The following is a 23,068-nucleotide window of genomic DNA, read 5'->3' on the forward strand; positions in this document are numbered from 1 at the left end:
ATACTTAAATAGATATTTCTTCAATTATTTATGCATCACTTACTAGTCTTCCCTGTTTCTCAAACATGCCTGGCATGTTCCCTCCTTGAGGTGTAGACACACTTGCTCTTTTCTGTCCTTACTATTCTGACCCCAGATGCCTACAGAGCTCACTCTCATACCTCCTTCAGGTCTTCAATGAAATGTCACCTTCACAGGAAGGATATATCTGGCCAACCAATTCAAAATTGCAAGTGTACAAACTCTCCTCTCTCACCACTTCTATTCCCCTTCTGTATTTTGTTTTACTTTGTGTTGTTATCATCTAACATACAATATATTTTGACCCATTTATCTTGGTTACTGTTGGTCTTCACACACCAGTATGCAAGCTGTATATGAAAGCAGGAGTATTTTTCCTGATTTACTCACTGCTTCATTTCCAGTACCTAGAACAATGTCTGGCAGGTAGTAGACATTTAATAAATATTTGTTGGCAAATGAATAAATAATCATCAATAAAATTATCATATGGTGATCCTTCTCCCTCCTTCCCATTGAAATAATGGAACTGAATCATGAAAGTAAAGCAGTACTTCATACAACTGAAAGGTATTTAGTAATTCAGTAGATTTAAGAAGCAAGGACAATTTCAGGTTTCCTAAACAAAGATAAAACACTACCGGATGCTAAATTCCAGTGGAATGGTTAGTTGAATGTTTTAGGCTAACCTTCTGGTAATATTTCAAATTCTTGGTAGAGCAAGTGGAAGCCTGATGCATCACTCTAATGGGTAACTTTACCCAGATCCTACATTCAAGTCAAGTTCAAAGACCCAGAGTGCCTTGACTGATTGGGAGCCCAAGTCATATTGAATGGTGACTGTGCAATGCAGCCAGGATTGACTGCAGTGACTCCTCCAAGCCTCTTCCTAGAGGGAATGACAGCCATTATTACTAGGATGTATGGGCACTGGGGAAAATAAAACTCTAAACTTTGGCGAACTATTAGATGTTAGGTATGAACTGTCGCTAGTTCCTGGGGGGTTGTAATGCCACCTTGATCCACTGATCAAAGTGCAGACTCAGGGAAATCACATACAGAATGAATCTCGGGCTCCGTCCGCCTAACAGTGGGTTCAGACAGACCACAGACTTAGTCTGTGCTTATTTCCTTAGTTACTGAAGAGATATTGGCAAAGATTTATGAAGTACCTAGCAGAAACCTCACATTGCTTCCTGGATGCGTGGAGTAAGAACTATTAAGAAAAGAAGAGCCAATTTGACGACTGTGGAACTGTGTCTGTCTTCCAAAATAGTCAGCTAACACATTACCACATCAGAGGATTTCAAAGATTAGTGCCACGTGTGTGTGTCATGTGCTCAGGCGTGTCCAACTTTTTGCGACCCCACGGATGGTAGCCCACAAGGCTCCATTGTCCATGGGATTCTCCAGGCAAGTATACTGAAGTGTGTTGTCATTTCCTCCTCCAGGGGATCATCCCCTGGAGGGATTGAAACTGCGTCTCCTGTGTCTGCGCACTGCAGGTGGATTCTTTACCACTGAGCCATCTGGGAAGCCCCTTAGAGATTGGTGGCCCCTGCAAAAACTTAAAAGGTGCAGCATCAGGAAATCTTATTTAACTGGCCTGTTTCACAGTGCTGGGGCATCTCGACACCGACACCTAATACAGAGCTAACCCAGCAAACACTCTCTTCTCGATACATATCAGTACAGCAAATCAGAAGTTTGCTTTCCCCTAACCCAGCAAACACTCTCTTCTCGATACATATCAGTACAGCAAATCAGAAGTTTGCTTTCCCCTGCCAAGGGCAGTAGTCTGAGTTCCTTGTTTTCTCTAAGGACAGCATCACTGCCTTGTTTAAAATACAATGCTCCGCCACTGTGGTTTTACTCACATACTTCTGGCCCATTACACTGATCTTGCTAACTGAATCTTTTCACCAAGAGGTAGCCAGCATGCTAGATGCCAAAACATAGACCTATCGGCCACATCACCAAAGTTACTAGGCATCCATTAATCTATGGCACATGGGGATAGTCCCTCTAAAGTGAGAAACAAGCTACAGCAACTCAACTTTTCCACAATGAAGCAAGCAGCATAGTTCTTAGAACTCTGCAGCTATACATTCCACATTCATGATTGCTTTTCTGATGAATTTAGGTAACTCAGAAGCTAGCTGGTTTTGAGTAAGGCTAAAATTAAGAGAAAGTTCTACAGTTGGCTCAGTCTGGCATTCAAAATGCCTTGGCATGTGACCTCAAGATACTTCCAAGTGTCCGTGGCATGTAGGCAAACCACAACAAAAGTCAGACACCCCGTCTGTTGGAGGAGGGCTATGCTATATTCTGCAAAAACTTGTCCATGTTTGTTGGTTTGCAAAACAGCCCCATACCAGGAGGCCAGGGAGACTGAAGAAAGAGACAGCCACTCCAGATTGGTAGGTGGCAGGTCTAGGTAGCAAAGGAACTTACCCCCGAGGCTTGTCTTGGGTGCTGTATAATGAGATCTCCATGCCAGCCCTCCAGCATCCTAGAAGCTTCTGTGGCCACATTAACGGGGTTCAGCCACAAATCCAGATGGTCTCAACATAGCTGACTCTCTCAGGGCTGCACCTTGCAATGGCTCCAGTTGTTGGGAGCAGCATGCAGAGCACACCTCCCACTACCACCAGAAGGGGCGGAGCCTCTGACTGCCAGGCTACACCTGGAGAGTCAATCAGAGGTCACATCCTCTTGATGATCTCCTCCAGCAGCAGTTGACCATCAAGCCTTAATTGACTCTACACCTCGAATGAGAATGAACATCCGAGTATGGACAATCGAGTGCCCAGGTGGGTTCAGCTTCCCATTATAGATTTATGTGCTATCTGACCCATACTCCCATACATTTGAATTTATATGTGAGTATTCCATTTCTTTAAAGGAAAATGAAACAGCATACCGGATCCAAGCAGCTTCAATAACAGAAGTAACTAAGAGGAGCACGGGGCTCTTAATGTCCCCACTACTCTGGCTTAGCGACCTCTCCCTACAACCCACATCTCTGGCTTCCAGGGGGGCATTCCTGCCGACAGGAGTCAGATAAAGCATGGATCTGACTCGTGAAAGAGTTTGCCTGCCTGCTGGAGGCAGCTGGAAGCACAAGGATCCTACATTACAGCCTCACTGAGGGAGAGCCTTGCTAAACCATGGGGAAGGGAATTCTCGGGGCAGAATTTGCAGTTCACTCTGTCCTCTATTTGTTTAGAAAGAGAGCTTGTGTGTCTGCAGTGAGTTACAGGCAGTTTTGGTAGTACATGCTATTGCAGTTTGGGTTTCAGCTACTTTTATTCCTCTAAAACCCTATCTTCCTGCATATATTCCTTCCTGACACTATGAAAGGCTCCTGAATCACCTTTTCCTCCCCCTGCCTCCCAGTATTAGGGGAAGTAAAAAGATTCCCACTGTGGCTTGTGGTTTTCTCAGGGTTCCAGCAGTTCTGTTTGGTTCCCTTAACCCTGTCCTTACCTCTTATATAAACCCTTCAGTAAATTCAATCAGACCTTTTAATAGCTTTAAATAGGTTAGCTTTAACCTATTTTGAGGTAACCCTGCCTAATGCCTATGTGGTAAGAGGTGACCAAAACTGCTCTTTTCAAGAAAAGTCTAGAGATCTATTGAAATAGAAAGTTCTTAAAAGAGTTGTTGCTGTACTAGACTCTAATAATTAGATCATTCTATAAATACAGTTTAGCAATGAGATGAAGCCTATGTAAAAAATAACCAATTTAACCACCTCAACACACCTGAAATATTATTGCAGGGGAAAAAATGGGATAACAGTAATTTTTATAAAGTATATTTTATTTAGAAAAACAGTAAAGATTAAGTAGCATATAGTGGTTACTGGCTCCAAGCATGTACCATTTCTTTATGAATAAGAATGGTAATGGTTGTAAGTGGAGAGAATTTTTAGTACACACCCTCTTATGCCCATTGAGGCAATTTTTCTTGTCTGCTTCTCCTTGTGAGTGTGCCTCAGAGAGTGGCACATGAGTATGGACTGTGGGGGATAGAACAATCACTATGGTAGTTAACTACAGACCCCTGTTTGCCAGATGTTGGCTTTCTCTGACAAAAAAAGCAACCAGTGCTTTTTAAAAAATACTTCATTTTAGGTACTCTCTTAAATGGTAATAATTGAGAGATTTCATAGACTATGAGATCTGAATGTGAAAAAAAAAACAAAAAACACTTTTCTTCTGAATCTTTACAACCAATCCAGAGTAGCTTTCCATTGCCCTTTATCTCTGGTATAGGGCACAAGGGAAAATAAAGTCAGGATAAGCTCATACTTTGATCTGTTTATCTCAAGACTCAGAGAAACTGCATCTTTTGGGAAGGTACAACAGCACATCTATATTTGAAGTCTTAAGATTCTTAGGACTGAATTCATTTAGTCAACAAAAAATTATTGAGCACCTATTGTGTGTCAGGCACTCCTTGCGCCACTGGAGATCTAGCAACAACAAATGTTGCTTAGATTATAATAAGGCTATGTAAAAAGTAAATAAGCAAAGCATATTCCATGTGTTGGAAAATATATGGAGTAAAACAAGGCAAAGGAGACGGATAAGGATTTTTGAGGAATGAGACAAAGATCCCCAAATTAATAAACTGGTCAAACAAACTCTCACCAGAAGATCTCATTTGACTTAAAACCTAAAAGAAGAGAGTATAAACCATGGGGGTATCTTCAGAAGAGCAATCCAGGCAAGGTCTAATGAAGCAATGTACATCATCCTGCCTCTCTCCTCATGGACCTACAGAAGGACTTCCCTAGGAAATACGCATAGTAGAATGGCTAGATCATAGCTTGATAATGTACTGCATGATTGCTCCACAGAATATGTACCAGTAGGACAATACATCCTCATCTTCACTCAAACCTGGCATTTTCTAGCTGTTTAAATGCTGCCAATTTGTTGTTATTACAAATTCTGATTAGCTCACTGTTGTTTCAATTAACTTTCTGGGGATGAATTGTGTACTTTGAGCAACTCTATCAATGCTATTTTCACATTTTGGATTTCCTGTTTTGTAAATTGTTCACTTATCTATTAGAGATTATGTGTTTATATCTGTAGTTGTTTCTTAAATAATTTACATACTAATCACTTGTCTGTTTCAGACATGGTAAAAATCATGTTAGACCATTTCACAAAAACCGTGTCCATGGTGACTGAAATGTAAATCTTTACTTGTGATGTAATACAAATGGTCAAAAAATGTCACTGTGATTTTTATTCAGTAAACATGCAATAACCATCTATTAAGTGCTGAACTCTAAAGGAAGATATTACATCCCACTAGTCTCACCCACCCTTTCCTAGACCCCAAAATCAGTGCAGATGGTGACTGCAGACATGAAATTAAAAGATGCTTGCTCCTTGGAAGAAAAGCTATGACAAACCTAGACAGCATACTAAAAAGCAGAGATATCACTTTGCTGACAAAGGTCTATATAGTCAAAGCTATGGTTTTTCCAGTAGTCATGTGTAGATGTGAGAGTTGGACCATAAAAAAGGCTGAGCCAAAGAACTGATGCTTTCAAACTGTGGTGCAAGAAAATGACTTTTGAGAGTCCCTTGGACAGCAAGGATATCAATCCAGTCAATCTTCAAGGAAATCAACTCTGAATAGGCACTGGAAGGACTGATGCTGAAGCTGAAGCTCCAATACTCTGGTCACCTGATGTGAAGAGCTGGCTCACTGGAAAGGACTCTGATGCTGGGAACGATTGAGGGTAGAAGGAGGAGACACCAGAGGATGAGATGGTTTGATGGCATCACCGACTGAATGGATATGTTTTTGAGCAAACTCCGGGAGATAGTGAAGGACAGGGAAGCCTGGCGTGCTGCAGTCCATGGGGTCACAGAGTCAGACATGATTGAGCAACTGAACACCAACAATCCCACTCACCCAGGGGTTATTATCTGAGGAAAGAGAACCATAACTGTAATTAAAGGCAAAAATAAGTGAAAGAAATGTAAAAACACTAAAATGGGAATATAGGAATTGAAAAAATATGTATTTATGAAGATCAACTTGTTGAAGTTATGAGTCTAGGGAGAACAAGTCTTCATTCTTTTGTGAGGGATGGAGTCAGCCTTTTCACTCCTCTCAGCTATACTCTTGACTTTGCTGGGTGTTGTCCTAGTGGAAATGTCAGCTCCTTAATCTTTATTAATAAGAGCCTTTATTGAGATAGACATCTGAGAAGCCAGCGATGTGGGTATGACTAAGAAACATACCCCACCTGAAGAAGGTTACAGGAAAAAAAAAATCTAGACACCCTTCTTTTCACATACTGTGTATAAACATCTTGAGCTTTCTTCTATTGAAACTGTTTAGCTCTGAAATTCCATAGCTATTCTGATTTATATTCTGCATATCTTAGCACTACTCCTTAAAGCATTGACAATTGTTCATTTGAATTCTGTACTTGTTTCATTTAATAAAGATAAGCCCCATAAGGCGATGGTGCAGATATATTTAGAGAGTTGAGAAAAGGCAGATAATAAATCTAAACTGGCCTATAAATTAGAAACAGTGTATTGAAGCAATCAGATTTTCATTTAAAATGGATGACTAAAACTACAGTGTGAGAAATGTGTTTGGTTTACTTGGGTGTATTAATGGTTAAGATCAGTGGAGGAGAGCAGATGTCAATATCTTAGTAAGGCAGAGGAGTAAAAGTGGCCTTTACTATGGAAGTACTAGCATGATGGAGCAAAAAGTCTATGATTAGCAGGGAAAAATCACAAGAATTTAAAACATTCATTTATAGATTGTCTAGTGTTGGGGTGGACTATTGATGACTTTCAATTTTTGTCAGCTGATATCAAGCACTGTCTCATGCATAGTTTGCTCAGGCTGCCGTAACAAAATAGGACAGACAGGGTAAATTAGATAAATTTATTTTCTCACAGTTCTGGAGGCTGGAAGTCCAAAATCCAGGAGACAGCAGGGTTGGTCTCTGGTCAAGCATCTCTTCCTGGCTTGCAGACTTCTTCCTTCTCACTCTCTTCACATGAAATTTCTTCTGTACACATGTGGAGAGAGAAAGATCTTTGGCATCTTGTCATCATCTTTTAAGGACAATGATCCTATCAGATCATGGCCCCACCTTTATGATCTCATCTTATCTCCTTAAAAGCCCTGTCTCCAAATAGTCACCTTGAAGGTGAAGTCTTCAACATGTGAATTTTGTGGGGATACAATTCAGTCCATAACAACCCAGGTTAACATACCTTTTAGGAATGGAAAAAAACAAATTAAAAGTGTGGATTATGGCCAGTATTTTCTTCCAGTCTGTGAGTTTTCTTTCCACTTTCTTGATGGTATCTTTGAAATATTTTAATTTTATTAAATCCAATATATTAACTTTTTTAATCACATGTAACATTCAGTTTTACATAAAACAGAATTTGCTAATGTAAATAGTTTGTGATTGTATAGTCACAAAACTACATAAGTGATTCAAATTAGTTTTACTGATATTGAAGATTTTATCAGTCAAAATTATGCTAAGTATATAAAATAGAAAACACAAATAACAGTATATCAAATATAATATTTTATTTGTTCCAGGTTTCTGATGGGTCCAGAATATGTCCAAATTAATAAATATATATATATTTTTTACATTTATTTACTTGGCTGTGCCATGTTTTAGTTGCTCCATGTGAACGCTTAGTTGTGGCACGTAGGATCTAGTTCCCTGACCAGGAATCACATCTGGGCCCACTGCATTGAGAATATGGAGTCTACGCCACTAGACGACCAGGGAAGGCCCCCTAAAATATTTTTTAATCACACACACAAATGAGTTACTGATTGGTTTTTGGAAGGGATCTTGCCTACATCCCCTAGTCACCTAAAGCTCTGAACAAAGATCTGGCCAAATCTTTGTCCAAAGGCATCATGCCAGGGTACCTTGATCCCATATTTGTTTCATTATGCCACATAAGAAAAACAACAGCAGAAGTATCACTGATGAGAGCAGTAGTAGTGTATCAACCTGCCAGCAGAAAGCAAGACAGCTGGTTTACTTGTCATATAGTGACTGTAAATTATAGAGTTAGGATTCCAAAGAAAACAAGGTTTTACTGCCGTTTAGTTGCTAAGTCATGTCTGACTCTTTGCAGCCCCATGGACTGTAGCCCACCAGGCTCCTGCATCCATGGAATTTCCCATTCAAGAATACTGAGATGGGTTTCCATTTATTTGTCCAGGGGATCTTCCCAAACTAGGGATCCAACTCGCATCTCCTGCATTGCAGGGGGATTTTAGTGGCTGTAATTATAGTTAGGATTCCAAAGAAAACAAGGTTTTGTTGTCATTTAGTTGCTAAATTGTGCCTGACTCAACAACTCCATGGATTATCTCCAGACAAGAATACTAGAGTTGGTTGCCATTTCCTTCCCCAGGGCATCTTCCTGATCCACGGATTGAATCCAAGGCTCCTGTATTGTGGGAAGATTTTAGGGACTATAATTATAAAGTTAGGATTCCAAAGAAAACAAGGTTATGTATCAACAAAGCCAATAAGAGCATATGTTTGTTTTGACCAGTTTGGTTTATGTAATCACAGTGGAGCTGGGGATGGGATTATCTTCACTAAAATGATGCATGTTTGCACACATCACTGGTGGGAAAATGAAGTGACATCACTGTGACTTCCCTGAAAGCACTGGAATGTCTATAGAACAGGTCAGTAGCAAAGAAGAATCCATGTTCTGAAAGAGAGTAAAGCAATAGATTTAGAAGATATTTTTTTACTATATTAAGAGAGTCAGAATTCCAACTTTTTTTTTAAGAGCTTGTTAATCAATGAAGCCAATGTTAATCCATTCATTGCTTACTTGAATATCATACCCTTTTATTAGCTTAGTTTATAAAAACTCAGTGTAGCTGAGGAAAGAATTAATTTCACATGAACTTCATCAATTCCAGTTGTAGGAAGGGCAATTCTCCAAAGGAAAGCTGCAATGCAGTTCTCCAAAACAACAAGAATAATTCCGAGCAGTTAAAGCTAATGATGTCCAAGAGTCCATCTCTAGGTCAATTTACTAAAAACCAACCTACCTAAAGTGAATTTTCCAAATGAGTCATCAAACGAATGGTCAATTTGCGAAGGCCTGCATTGCAAAGTTATAGTTTCCTAAAACCATTGCCCAAATATAAAAGTATACCAAAAATGGTTTTACGAATAATGCTGTGTCCATTATTTCAGAATACGAAGATGAAAAACACTATTTTGAATACTACATACATTCAGAAAGAATTTCACCGTGATAAAATGTTCAACATATTATGTAAATATGAGTCTATTTTAACTTAGTATTAAAATGCTATTTCATATTTTAAAATTCTTTAAATATTTTAGCCTTCAAATATAGTACTTTAATTAAATCAATTTACTTTAACTCTGATGCTAAAGCTGAAGCTCCAGTACTTTGGCCACTTCATGCGAAGAGTTGACTCATTGGAAAAGACTCTGATGCTGGGAGGGATTGGGGGCAGGAGGAGAAGGGGACGACTGAGAATGAGATGGCTGGATGGCATCACGGGCTCGATGGACATGAGTCTGAGTGAACTCCGGGAGATGGTGATGAACAGGGAGGCCTGGCGTGCTGCGATTCATGGGGTCGCAAAGAGTCGGACACGACTGAGCGACTGGACTGTAACTGTACTTTAACTCTTCCTTGCAAATTAATGTACGTATCACTGATAAATATTGGCTTTGAGGAATTAATTATATGATTCAGTAAGAATCATATTGAATAGGCAAAGCCATTTCTCTTCTGCAAGTTTTTGAAACTTACTTTTGTAGTAGTCTGCAGTATTTCCAACTTTTTTTTTCCACAAAACAATATTACAGCAGTTCCTAAGGGACTCTGTAATTGCAACTCATTACAGATTTGGGGGGTATTCTTTTGGTTACAGGATCAATTTATTAACTAAATGACAAATTTAATTTAGCTAAATGAATATACACATTTAAACTAGTTATCATTTAAAATTCTACTTTGCTTTGGATGCTTTCATTGAAATTGAATTATTTTATTTCATTTAATTTAAAAGAAAAATGGTGAGATTCCTGCTATTCTGGCATTCTTGATAGTAGGCACTCAGACCACATCATCAAGAGTATCTAGGGTCCCAATTTATCCATGTTGGCTTAATTCTCAGAATACCTTCCTTCAAATAGTAGCCCTAGATGTTAAACAGTGGTTCCCCAAACCACAGCACCAACATCACCTATGCTACTTGTTAGAAATACAAAATCCAAGATGCCACTCCACATGGACTAAGTCAGAAACTCTGGGGACAGAGGAGGTATCCAGCAGCTAAGTTTGAACAATGTCCCCGGTGATTATATTGCATGTTAACACTTGAGAGACCCAATGACTGCATGTAGGATAACACTTGCTGTGCTTTTTGACACAAGAGGATCCTCTGCTGACCACTGAAGTTTCAGAGCCTCCAAAGCAGCCAGTATCACTTTGTCCCGTCATTCTGGGAGCCTAAAGTGTGCATGCAGCAACAGCCACAACTGTTAGTTACTTCAGCTTTCTTTTGCCTTGTTATTTTCATAGAATACTTTTAACAATAGATCATCTCTGGTCATATCTTGAACCAAGCAACCAAATGGCTATCTTGGGATGAGCAGACTTTCTCAGAGAGCCTCTTTTCTTTTAGAGGTTTGAAGACCACTCACTGTGTCTGTAATGAGTTTACTGCTGAGCTGGCCTGGATGGGGGCAAAATTTCTGAGGTCCCCTGCACTTGGCCTGAAACATTGGGAAAGCTATCTTTCTCCTGTAATGTGTGTGGAGAAAATGCCTCGTCAGGGTGGCAAGCCTTTGCACCATCTTTCACCTCAACTCTTTTATACTGCTTAGTCAAGTGACAGGTTAATGCCTGCAGGGCCAGTTTTGGCCCAGTTCTTTTGCAAGATCACCTGCCACTCACTTTAAATATAGGGGTACTTGGGAGGTATGAATTCAGACTTTAGCATCTCCAACAAATTCTCACGGAAGAAAAACTGCTGCTTTCATCATCCAGTTTAATGCAGGATTTCAGGGATATGTTTAGCCCCCAATGTCTTCACTCATACCACCTTTACCTATAGGCAATATGGATAGATACATCCTCTCTAAGAGGTGAGGAAGTAGGCCTAGGGAAACCACAAAGCAGTAGTGGCTACACACTGCTGTGGCCTGCGACTTATCATCAAGAAAGAGTTTACCTGCCAAGAAGGACACAGGGTAGACACCTTCATCTGGTGTGAAACCTCCTCTTCCTTGTGCTTAAGAACACAGATTTGGGGTCCTGCTTTTCTAGGTTCCAATCTGAGTTCTGCCATCTCTTGGCCTGGAGGCTTCAGAAGGTAGTTTAATTCTGATCGCCACTGTATTTTTGGTGAAGAGATACCTCAATGTTCTCCATGCAAGTGAACTGAAATGAGATACCAGACACAAAGCCTTAGTATAACTCTTGGCATATAACATGGTAGTTCTTATTAGTTATACTAAACAAATTGCAGCCTAAAGATGTTGGGCAAGAGCAGTAGTTCTCAAGAGATGGTTTCACGAATCATCAGTGCCATGGCCTGGAATCTTCTTAGAAAGCAGATTCTCAGGTGTTCCACCCAATCAGACAATCCAGTAGGGATCAGTAACCTGAAAATTCTAGCCTAAAAACATATTTTTTCAAAAGTAGAGCACCCTTCTCTCTTTTCAAAAGTAGAGCACCCTTCTCAATGGCATACCCAAATCTTGCCATAGAGTAGTTATTCTCAAGCTGTGATCCACAATCAGCCTCAGCTAAATGGTAGGTGGAGATGCAAATTCTCAGTCTAACCTAGAGAAAACCTACCTAAACAAATTCACAGGGTGAGATTGGGCCAACCAAGCCAATTTAACAAACCTGCCAGGGACTGAACGTCTGCCCAAGTTTGAGAACACTCTTCTTGGATCACTGGTTTTCTAAATTTTCTAGTAAATGGAATCCCCAGGTGATTCTTTGAAAACACCTGAAGCACTGGTTTTACAACCAGCGACTGTGATCACTTTGAAATGAGGGAGGAACTGGGAAACAAAAATTTTCAAAGCTACCTTGACAATTCTAATACAGAGGAAATATAAGAAACTCCGTTCTAGCCTATGCGGCCTGACTTTAGCAAAGGGAGCAGAAGAAGACCTCATCTCTTCAGAAATCTTAAGAAAAAACCTCCTCACACTGATTCCAGATGGGCTATGTGCTCACCTCTACTTCAAATATTTTGGGAAGGGGGATAAACGATTGATCAGTGGAGCCTTTGCATTCTTACCCTTAGTGTGTGGGGAAGGGTGAACTCCACTAAAATAACTTAGAATGAAATTAATGGTGAGTGGTTCCTAAAAGTAGAATTGAAAATTTTGGGACAGCACAGTGCTAATAGCAAACAACAAATATGAAACTAAATAAATGTTTGGAAGGAATTTTCATTGACAAAGGTCTTCTTAGTATTTTCTTTGTTCAGTTTGTTCTTTCAAAGATTATCCTGATTGAATTCATCTTTTCTTCTTGTTTGCAAAGTAAAATCCAAAGTTTTTCTAGAAAAATATTTGTTTTCTGAATTATTAATATAGAAATGCATAAGGACTTGTCATAGTTTTTTACGCTTCTCATATATTCTGCTCACAATAATTTTGTAATTCATACAAACACTTATTCCATTTTCTGTCAGGTTAATAAATTTGTTATATCTGCTGAAGTCTCAAGTATATTCTCGTATATGTTACCAATATAAAAATTATCACTAAATATTTAATAGTATTCTTAGAAGTTGAAATAAACTGAAGTAGACAAAAATATGTATTGAGGCATATAAACACTAGAAAATACTCAAGATTATTTTGTGGGTATATTGATAATCATGACTATATATCAGTAGGCATTACAAACTGACTGAAACATTAGAATACAAAGATTTGCTACAATGGTAAAAGAAGACATACAGATGGCTAACAAACACATGAAAAGATGCTCAACATCACTTATTATCAGAGAAATGCAAATCAAAACCACAATGAGGTACAATTTCACGCCAGTCAGAATGGCTGCAATCCAAAAGTCTACAAACAATAAATGCTGGAGACGGTGTGGAGAAAAGGGAACCCTCTTACACTGGTGGTAGGAATGCAAACTAGTACAGCCACTATGGAGAACAGTATGGAGATTCCTTAAAAAAGTGGAAATAGAACTGCCATATGACCCAGCAATTCCACTGTTGGCCATACACACCAAGGAAACAAGAATTGAAAGAGACATGTGTACTGCAATGTTCACTGCAGCACTTATAATAGCCAGGACATGGAAGCAACCTAGATGTCCATCAGTAGACGAACGGATAAGAAAGCTGTGGTACATATACACAATGGAACATTACTCAGCCATTAAAAAGAATACATTTGAATCAGTTCTAATGAGGTGGATGAAACTGGAGTCTAGTAAACAGAGTGAAGTATGCCAGAAAGAAAAACACGAATACAGTATACTAACGCATATATATGGAATTTAGAAAGATGGTAACAATAACCCTGTATGCGAGACAGCAAAAGAGATACAGATGTATAGAACAGTCTTTTGGACTCTGTGGGGTGGGATGATTTGGGAGAATGGCATTGAAACATGTATAATATCATGTGTGAAACAGGTCACCAGTCCAGGTTCAATGCATGAGAAACGGTGCTCAGGGCTGGTGCAATGGGATGACCCAGAGGGATGGGATGAGGAGGGAGGTGGGAGGGGGGCTCAGGATGGGGAACACATGTATACCCATGGCTTATTCATGTCAATGTATGGCAAAACCACTACAATATTGTAAAGTAATTAGCCTCCAATTAAAATAAATAAAAAATAAATATTTTAATTGAAGTATTAAAAAAAAGAGAGAAAAAAAGAAATGAATATGAAAAGTACATTGTTAGAATGAACGTTACTCCAGGACAAAGGAAATTATTATAGGATATTAAATTCAATTTGTATTCTGTTGCTATGTTTTAGTATCATTATAATATTAAAATATTCTTAGAATAAAAAAAGAAACTATCAATAGTTATACAACCATTTATTTCAAAATATAAATTACATATGATAAAAGTACCATATATAAGAATATGAATTTATAAACTGCTGTAAAAAATCTATATTGGTGGGCCTGAGTGGCTGAAAACCTGTATCTGGCAGAGGTCTCCAGTAGTGAGGATGGATCTGCTCCACTGAGCCCTTAGAAGTCCACGAGGATAGGAATCTTTGTAAACGTGAAGGTTTGGGCCACACCACATAGTTGATATTATCATTGTAACTGGGGGGGTGTATCTGTTGGTTTGGACCTAAGACTTTGACCTGTATCACTTTGACCTTCATCACACTGGTGCTGGAGAAGGAGGAGCTAATAAAATCAGTCATAGGGACTCTCCAGATTAAGGGACCAAAATTAGGGAGATCTTACCTGGTTGGCAACACACAGTCAAAGGTCAGTGTTGAGAGAGTTCAGTTCAGTGAATGGGATGCCAGTGAACAGGACAATGGCACAGCTGCACCCAGTTGCTCCTGGATTCCTCCTTCCACCCCATTTCATGCTGCTCCTTTTAATGAGTCTTCTTATGCTGCCATAAACCAGAAGCAAGGCTTTAACAGCTTTTTCTGAGTTTGGGGTCCTTCTAAAAAAACATGGAACCTGAGGGTACTCTAGTGGATCCCAGACAGTATGATGAGGAAATGATATGCTGTTGTTGATTAGTCGCTAAGTCATGTCTGACTCCTTGTGACCTCATGGATGGTATTTCACCAGGATCCTCTGTCCATGGGATTTCCCAGGCCAGAATACAAAAGTGACTTTCCATTTCCTTGCCCAGGAGATGTTCTCCACCCAGGGATTGGACCTGAGACTACTGCATTGCAGGGGGATTTTAGTGGCTGTAATTATAGACTTAGGATTCCAAAGAAAACAAGGTCTAGATGTCATTTAGTCACCGAGTCATGTCTAACTCTTTGGGATCCCATGGACTCTAGCCCACCAGGCTCCTCTGTCCATGGGGATTCTCCAGGCAATAATACTGGAATGGGTTGCCATTTCTATCTCCCAGCTGGATCTTCCCAGCCCAGGGGCTGAACCCATGTCTCCTGCATTGCAGGTGGCTTTTTTACCCAATGATCCCCAACTCTAATTATATGAGAATAACCAGTATGAATGGAGAAGGCAATGGCACCCCACTCCAGTACTCTTGCCTGGAAAATCCCATGGATGGAGGAACCTGGTGGGCTGCAGTCCATGGGGTCGCTAAGAGTCGGACAAGACTGAGCGACTTCTCTTTCACTTTTCACTTTCATGCATAGGAGAAGGAAATGGCAGCCCACTCCAGTGTTCCTGCCTGGAGAATCCCAGGGATGGGGGAGCCTGGTGGGCTGCCGTCTATGTGGTCGCACAGAGTCGGACACGACTGCAGCGACTTAGCAGCAACAGCAGCAACCAGTTTGAAGTGAAGTTATCCTCACTGACATTCCTCTGGCTGTTGCCTAAACCCTGAAGTAAGGTACGCTGAAGGAGGCTGGATTCCATGCTTCTGATTCAACAGGCCTTCATCTAGAAGGAGAGCACTGGAATTCCCACAGATCCAACAAGACTTAGGAGTCAACATTCCAGAAAGAAGGAGAGTAGCAGATTCAGATGACATAATTCTATAATATACATTAAGCTATGATGCCAAATTTTGACAAACAGATGTTTATGTAGTATCAGAGACTGTGCATGTGTGCTAAGTCAAGTATCAGGGTATCTAACATCAATCCAGCGGACAGTGGAACAGGACCCAGTTTGTATCACTTTGGTTTCCACAGCACCAGTGATGACACTGGTTCTTCTTAAATCTCCTAAATGGGGATTTTATGAAGTACACTTGCCCAAAGTAAACTTGCAACATGATCTTTCAATCCAATGGTAATTTTCTGCACAAGTAAAGCTAATGATGTCCACTAGAGTTCATCTTTAGCTCAACTTACTTGAAGGAAAGGTTCTTCAATTTAATTTTTCAAATGAGTAATTCACTAAATGGCCAATATGACAAACTATCAATTTTTTACAGAGTAATTCCCCCCAAAAAAGACATACTTAAATGGGCATAATACTTTTTTACTATCCAATATGCCAGTCTGGGAAAGAAAACCATTTTATAAATATTAAACATATTTTTAAAAGTGCATTTCACCATGACAAACATTTAGCATTTTACATATGGATGAGTCAATTTTAACAATAAAAAATCTATTTCTGACAGTTTTGTAAGCCTATCGTAAACCAAATTATAGTATTTTTTATTTAACTGACATCCTGTTATATTATCATAATCTCATTTTCAATTTAAACAAATACACTATATAGGCACTAAACCTACAACTGAGGCAGACATCTGAAAAAGACAGATATATTTATCTTTTGAAAATTTTGGAATATACCTTTCATGGGCTATTTAATGAAAGCAGGTGAATCACCTTTTCTTTAAAAAAATCCTAAAACTTTAATATTTTCTCTATGACAGAATATTGTAAAGTTTGTGATACTATGAGATTTTCTTTATCAAACTGCAAATTTAACTTTAGGTGGCTATACATTTAAATAAAAATTTACATCTTTAAAAATTAAACTAAAATTCCATTTTTCAGAGTTGGAATAAAAAATACATTATATACAACAGGTTAAAAAATGTAAAAATGATATATATATAGCAACATTTCCACTAATCTGACATTTCTGAAATTAAGCAATGGCCCATGTCTTAATGCATCAGTGTTTTATCTCTCTTCCTTTATGCACATGTATAATCCATAAAAATGGTAGACTAAAATGTGGCATCACAGATTATTGAAATCTGTCACTCAAGCCACCCTTTTAAAATTACCTGCACAAAGGATGCGACTACTAACACATTTAATGTGTGAGAACAAGAGGGTACAGCAATGCTCTTTTCACAGGATGAAGCATGTCACCAGAGGACGAGCAACCAGATTCCCCATGAGAGAGACTCACTGTTTTCTCTGGAATCCACCGGCTCTCCTCTGGCTGTAGCAGGCTATGTTCTTTAGAGCAGGTGGCACCACTTCTTCCCAGAATACTAGGAAGCTCCAGTGCGCAGGCAGAAACAGCCAAGAAGCAATATCATTGCAGGCTCTCTGCCTTTGTCAACTCTTGATTATTCTCCAAGAGAAACTTTGAAGAGAGGATTATCACCCAGGGGAAGATAGAGTTCACAGGGGAGCAGGGATCATGGACGAGTGAATGTCCTGGGGGAGGTTCTTGGTCTCCAAGTGCCCAAGGTCACTCACCATGTCTGAAGTGAGACGACTGCTCAACTGGCCTTTTTGGGGCAAACTACCTGACGCTTCCAGCACTGGGCTTGAAACAAGGAAAAAGCAGATGATCTCCCCAGCCCATGTGGCCAGAAAACATGGCAGCCTTGCACAAGCCATTGTCAAACTCTAAGAACCCTTTGCAGGCAGGCCTCAGAAAGAGAAAAGAGCACCTGGCTTTAGAACAGGATGGAGTCTGGGGTCAGGCCTGATGTGAGCCAGCAGAGCTGTTACTGTCAGTGCTCAAAGCCACACAGGTATTTGTGGTACATCTCACACATGGAGCCTTCACTTGCTATGCTTTTTTTCCTGTGAGCACATTCGGTGTAGTCACCATCTTCCACAAGAGGCAAGGAGACACACTGGAAATTCCAAGGAGCGGCTCTGCCTGTATACTACTGAGGCCCATGTTGGCCATGAACACAGTGACTGGCCCCGACGGCCACAAGCCAGGACTTCCAACAGGTGGAAAACTACTCCCTATCATGAAATTAAGCCCAAGATTTGGCTCCTGCATTTTTCATGTACACAGAGAAACCTCCCATCTTTTCACCGGAAGTCTGAGCCAATTGATTTCTGTCCAGTTCTCAACTTCTGTCCTGTAGGACAGTGCATGCTTTAACACATCCCTATGCAGCCGAATTGAAATACAATGAGAAACAAAAGTCTGAGGATAACTTTTGGACCACAGCATAAGACACAGGCTAATTTGCAAGGACACAGTAAGCTAAACATCCTATCATATTTTATTTTTTACTTTAATGTAAAAAAAATTGCTTTCTCTTTTCCATTTACAAGAAAAGCAACGCTTTTGCTAGAGATGGAGACCTTGACTACTATAGCAGAGCAGCTGTTCTCAAAGTGCATGCTATTCTCCTGAGCAAGAGCTGGGCACCACACAGTCATGCACATTCTCACCCATATGACACAGATTACCTCCTCAGAAACTCTAAGGGGGGTGTGGGGCACACATGCTGCATTGCCACAAGCACATCAGGGCTTCCCCTGAGTGCCAAGGTTTGAGGAAATTACTGCATTGACACCCTGTCTGTAATACTATCAGAAAAAAAGAAATCTTGGGACAATTTATAAACAAAATGCTAACATGTCAGTTACTGCAGGAGAACGGATTCATTTCAAGGTGAAATAGGCAGAACAACGGGGATTCTTAATTTTGGGGGGTGATCTGTGGTAAATCAGGGGATTGTGACTCAAAAACATTATCCATCTATCTTTAGCAGAAGGCAGGAGTGAAACATTGCTTTCGCGACTCTCAAAAATAAAATTCACAGAAACATAACCTGACTGCATCCTCGGTCTTTCTCACTGGACACTGGCCTGCATGATGGAGGAACAATTTTAGGAGCCTTCCCATCTCACGGAAAATGTATGGTAAGGCAGGCTGTCAACAAAGTAATCAGACGGCTACGGACATGACTCACATTATAGTCATTATGTACATATGAGCTACACTGATGCTAAAATACTATTCTTCACTTCACGAATTCAACTTTAATTCTATTCATTCAGTGTTTGAAAATGGATGATATGGGTCCTACTGGGGTAACTAGACAGCAGACTCATGGTTCCTGATTCTGTAGTTTCCCAAAGAAGCTTTCAGGTAAACATTGTCGACATTGAACGTGCACAAGATAGTGCTGCGGTGTACAGGGATACTGTGAAAAGTCAAGGGCAGACCAGTAAGCTGACCGAGCACATGCCCAGGTGGACATGCTCCTCGTAGGTGCCCCTTCTGGTGGCGGCTTTGCAGCCCGCCTCCCTGCTTCCCGCCATGTGCTCCTCCAAAGAGTAGCACTAGCATCACCTCTGCCCGAGGGAACATACACAACCAAGCCCCACCTGGGATACATGGACTTTCCGACTCAGGGAGGACAAGTAGTCCCACAATCCGTGTCACCAATCACAAAGCACACTCTTGGGACAAAAGCAGCCACACTCCATGCCAGGGAACACTTACTCGGGTGTGAGGAAATCCAGACAGTCTTTCACAGTGGTGTGTCTTCTCAGACCTCCGACCAACTGACAGCACTTCTTCAAAGCACTCGGTGAGCCTCGCTCGGGTAGGCAGACACGGCCAAGCCCGGGGCCTCCTTCAGCTGCCTCCGGGGTTGCCACCTATTGCTTGTTGTCAGAGAAAACACTCATGAAGTACTATTGCTCATGTCACTGACGAGGCCAACATTCAAGAAAGCAGTCTTTGAACTACTGAATGCTTCTGTAGAGTGTCCTGTCTGCAAAGGCTAAGAGGCAAACTCCTGGGTCTGCAGTGAGGGCCATGGCGAGCAAAGTTTCCTGCTCTTGACTTGATACAAGGGAAAAGCAGACTCTCTTCCCCCTCCCGAAAGGCTGGTAACACAGCTGCCTTGACGAAGCCATTCCCCATATTGAAGGACCATTTCAATCACATCCTTGGTTAAGACAGAGGGGCCAATCATTTTCCAGTGAGGGGTAATTAGCAGTCTGGGGTCAGACTCTGTGATGAGCCAGTAGAGCAACTGCTTTCAGTGCTCAATGCCATGCAGATATTTAGGGTGAATCTCACCCACGGCACCTTCACTCACCACACATTTTTGTTCCTGTCGCCACACACGGTGCACTCACCACCTTCCCTTGTAGGGCAAGGATATACATCAGAAACACCATGGAGCAGCTCTTGCTGCATACAACTGTGGCCCATGTTGGGCACGGAGAAGATGATGAGAGGCCCAGAGGGGCACAGGCCAGGACTTCCAGCAGTTGCAAACCTGTTCCCATCATGGCCACCAGCCTAAGTCTTGGCTCCTGCACTTGCAGGTGGCCACTGGAGCTCCCCAACTTGCAGCAGGGTGCTCAGACAACTGACTTCTGTCCAGTCCTAAACTTTTGTCCTATAGGACTGCACATGCTTTGACATGTTGCTCAGGTAGCCAACTGAAATACAATGAGAAACAAAAGTTTCACGATACCTTGTGAACCGTGGCATAAGTCACAGGCTTATATGCAAGGACACAATAAATGAAACATCTCATGGTATTTTCTTTTTTACTTTCAAATAATAAAATTGCTTTCTACCTTCCATTTACAAAACAAGTAACCCTCTGATCAGAAAAACGGCAAAGTTTCCCTCTGGCACACGCTTCATGGCTGGCACGATCCGTGTGCTTATCGTCTTCCCAAGAGGCAAAGAGCCATACCTCCACCTGCCACGGAGCACTAGGGGCTGCATACGGCCCTGGCTCAGGGTGGCCACAGAGAAGATGTAGATCTGCCCAGACGGGCATAGGCCAGGATGCCCAACAGCTGCCAACTCTCTCCGCATCGCGACTCCCAGCCACGCTTGGGTGCCGGCATGTCCGAGGGTGGTGCGAAGCATTCAAAGTCTTTATCTGGCGTCTTGAGACAGTCACTTCCATCTGATCATCAGCTTCTATACGTCTTCTGCCGTTCACCCGCCCAGCCGTGTCCGACTCTGTGCGAACCCCCTGGACTGCAGCACACCAGGCGTCCCTGCTTCTTCCCTACTGCTCGATGGGTGTGCTTTCCCTTCCTTCCACAGGCATCGAAACTGAAATCATAAGACAAAACAACAACAACTGTACTATAACTCCTGGAAAGTAACAGGTAGTTGTCTTCATGACTTCTTCAAACAAATGTCACACTCATTGTGCGACATGCAACGGAGGGTGAGGAAACAACGTTGATGCTCTCGAACATATCCTCTCTAAAGAGGAGTCACATTAACAGAAATCCTTCACGTTACAATTTCCCAGAGGGTGCCACCCGCCCCGCCGCCTCCACACTAACACACACACACACACACACACGCACACACACATCTCTAAAAGCACAGTAAAAGCTGACCACCTTTGCTTCTTTCAATAAACTTTTTCATTACCCTCTGATGAGAAAAAAAAACAGCAACGTTTTCCTCTGGCAAACGTAGACCTCGACTTTAAGCCGAGGAGGTGTTCTCAATGCGTGCGGTCTCTTCCTCAGCAAGAGGTGGCGACCTCATCGTCGTGCACATTCTGACCCGTGACACGCAGACTTCCTCCTCGGAAACTCTCTGGGGGTCCCGGGGCACCCATGCTACACTGCCACAAGCACACCAGGGCTTACCCTGAGTGCCAAGGTTTGAGGAAAGTACTGCCTTCACACCTTGTCTATACTACTATCAGGAAACAGGAAACCTTGGGACATCTTGGAAATAGCACAGCAACAAAGGAAATGGCAACCCACTCCAGTGTTCTTGCCTGGAGAATCTCAAGGAGGGGGGAGCCTGGTGAGCTGCCGTCTGTGGGGTTGCACAGAGTCGGACACGACTGAAGCGACCTAGCAGCAGCAGCAGCACACCTGTTAACTCCAGGAGACCCGACTCATATGAGGCAAAAGGATACAGGGAGACCAAGGGGGTTTCTAAACCGCTGGGCATGACGTGTGGGAAAGCAGCGGATCTGGCTCGAGAACATCGTGCCACCATCTTGAGCAGAGGGCGTGAGTGATACCTTGACTCCCCACACTCTCAGAAACCACCCTCACGGAAAAATAACCTGTCTGTGGCCTCGGCCCGTCTCAACGGGCCCAGTGGACTGGACAAGCGAGGAACGATTTCCCGAGCCTTCCCACCCCAGCCATGCTGCTTGGTGAGGCGGGCTATCCACAAATGATTCAGATTACTGTGGACCTGACACACCTTGTCATCGACACGTATGGAAGAATGAAACTGATGCTGCAATTCTATTGCTCACCTCTAGAATGCACCTGGAATTCACTTCACTTCAGTGTTTGACAATGGGTGAGATGGGTCCGACTGGGGTAACTAGACAGCAGACTCTCGCTTCCTGACTCTCTAGTTTCCCAGCGGGTCACTGGCAAATCCACATTTACAGAGGTGAGATCAGGTAAGCATTGTTTACACCGAACGTGCACAAGATACCGGTGCGGTGTACGGGGATGCTGTGAAAAGGCAAGCCCAGCCCAGTAAGCTGACCGAGCACGTGCCCAGGCGGACGTGCTCCTCATAGGTGCCCCTCTCGCTAACGGGATTTCCAGCCTGCCTCCCCGCTTCTCCCCACGTGCTCCTCCAAGGAGCAGCTCTCGCATCACCTCTGCTCGAGGGAACACACACAACCAAGCCCCACCTGGGACACACGGCCTCTCCGACTCAGGAAGGACAGCCGCGTCCCACGCTCCCGTGTCCGCCCTCACAAAGCACGCTCTTGGGCAAAAGCAGCCACACTCCACGCCAGGGAACACTTACTGGGGTGTGAGCAAATCCAGATGGTCTCTCAGAGTGGTGTGTCTTCTCAGACGCTCGGGCAACTGACAGCACGCCTTGAAAGCGCTCGGTGAGCCTCGCCTGGACGGGCAGACTGGGCCGAGCCTGGGGCCTCCTTCAGCTGCCTCCGGGATTGCCACCTCTGCTTGTTCCCAGAGCAAACCTTCCTGAGGGACTCTTGCGACTCAAGACGGCGAAAGAATCCTCCAGCAATGCAGGAGACACAGGTTCCATCCCTGGCTTGGGAAAGATCCCCTGGAGAAGGAAATGGCAACCCACCCCGGGATTCCTGCCAGGAAACTGCCATGGACACAGGAGCCGGGGTGCAGAGTCGCACACGACTGAGCAA

The sequence above is a fragment of the Ovis canadensis genome, chromosome X, assembly GCF_042477335.2.
Source record: "Ovis canadensis isolate MfBH-ARS-UI-01 breed Bighorn chromosome X, ARS-UI_OviCan_v2, whole genome shotgun sequence".
Lineage (NCBI taxonomy): Eukaryota > Metazoa > Chordata > Mammalia > Artiodactyla > Bovidae > Ovis > Ovis canadensis.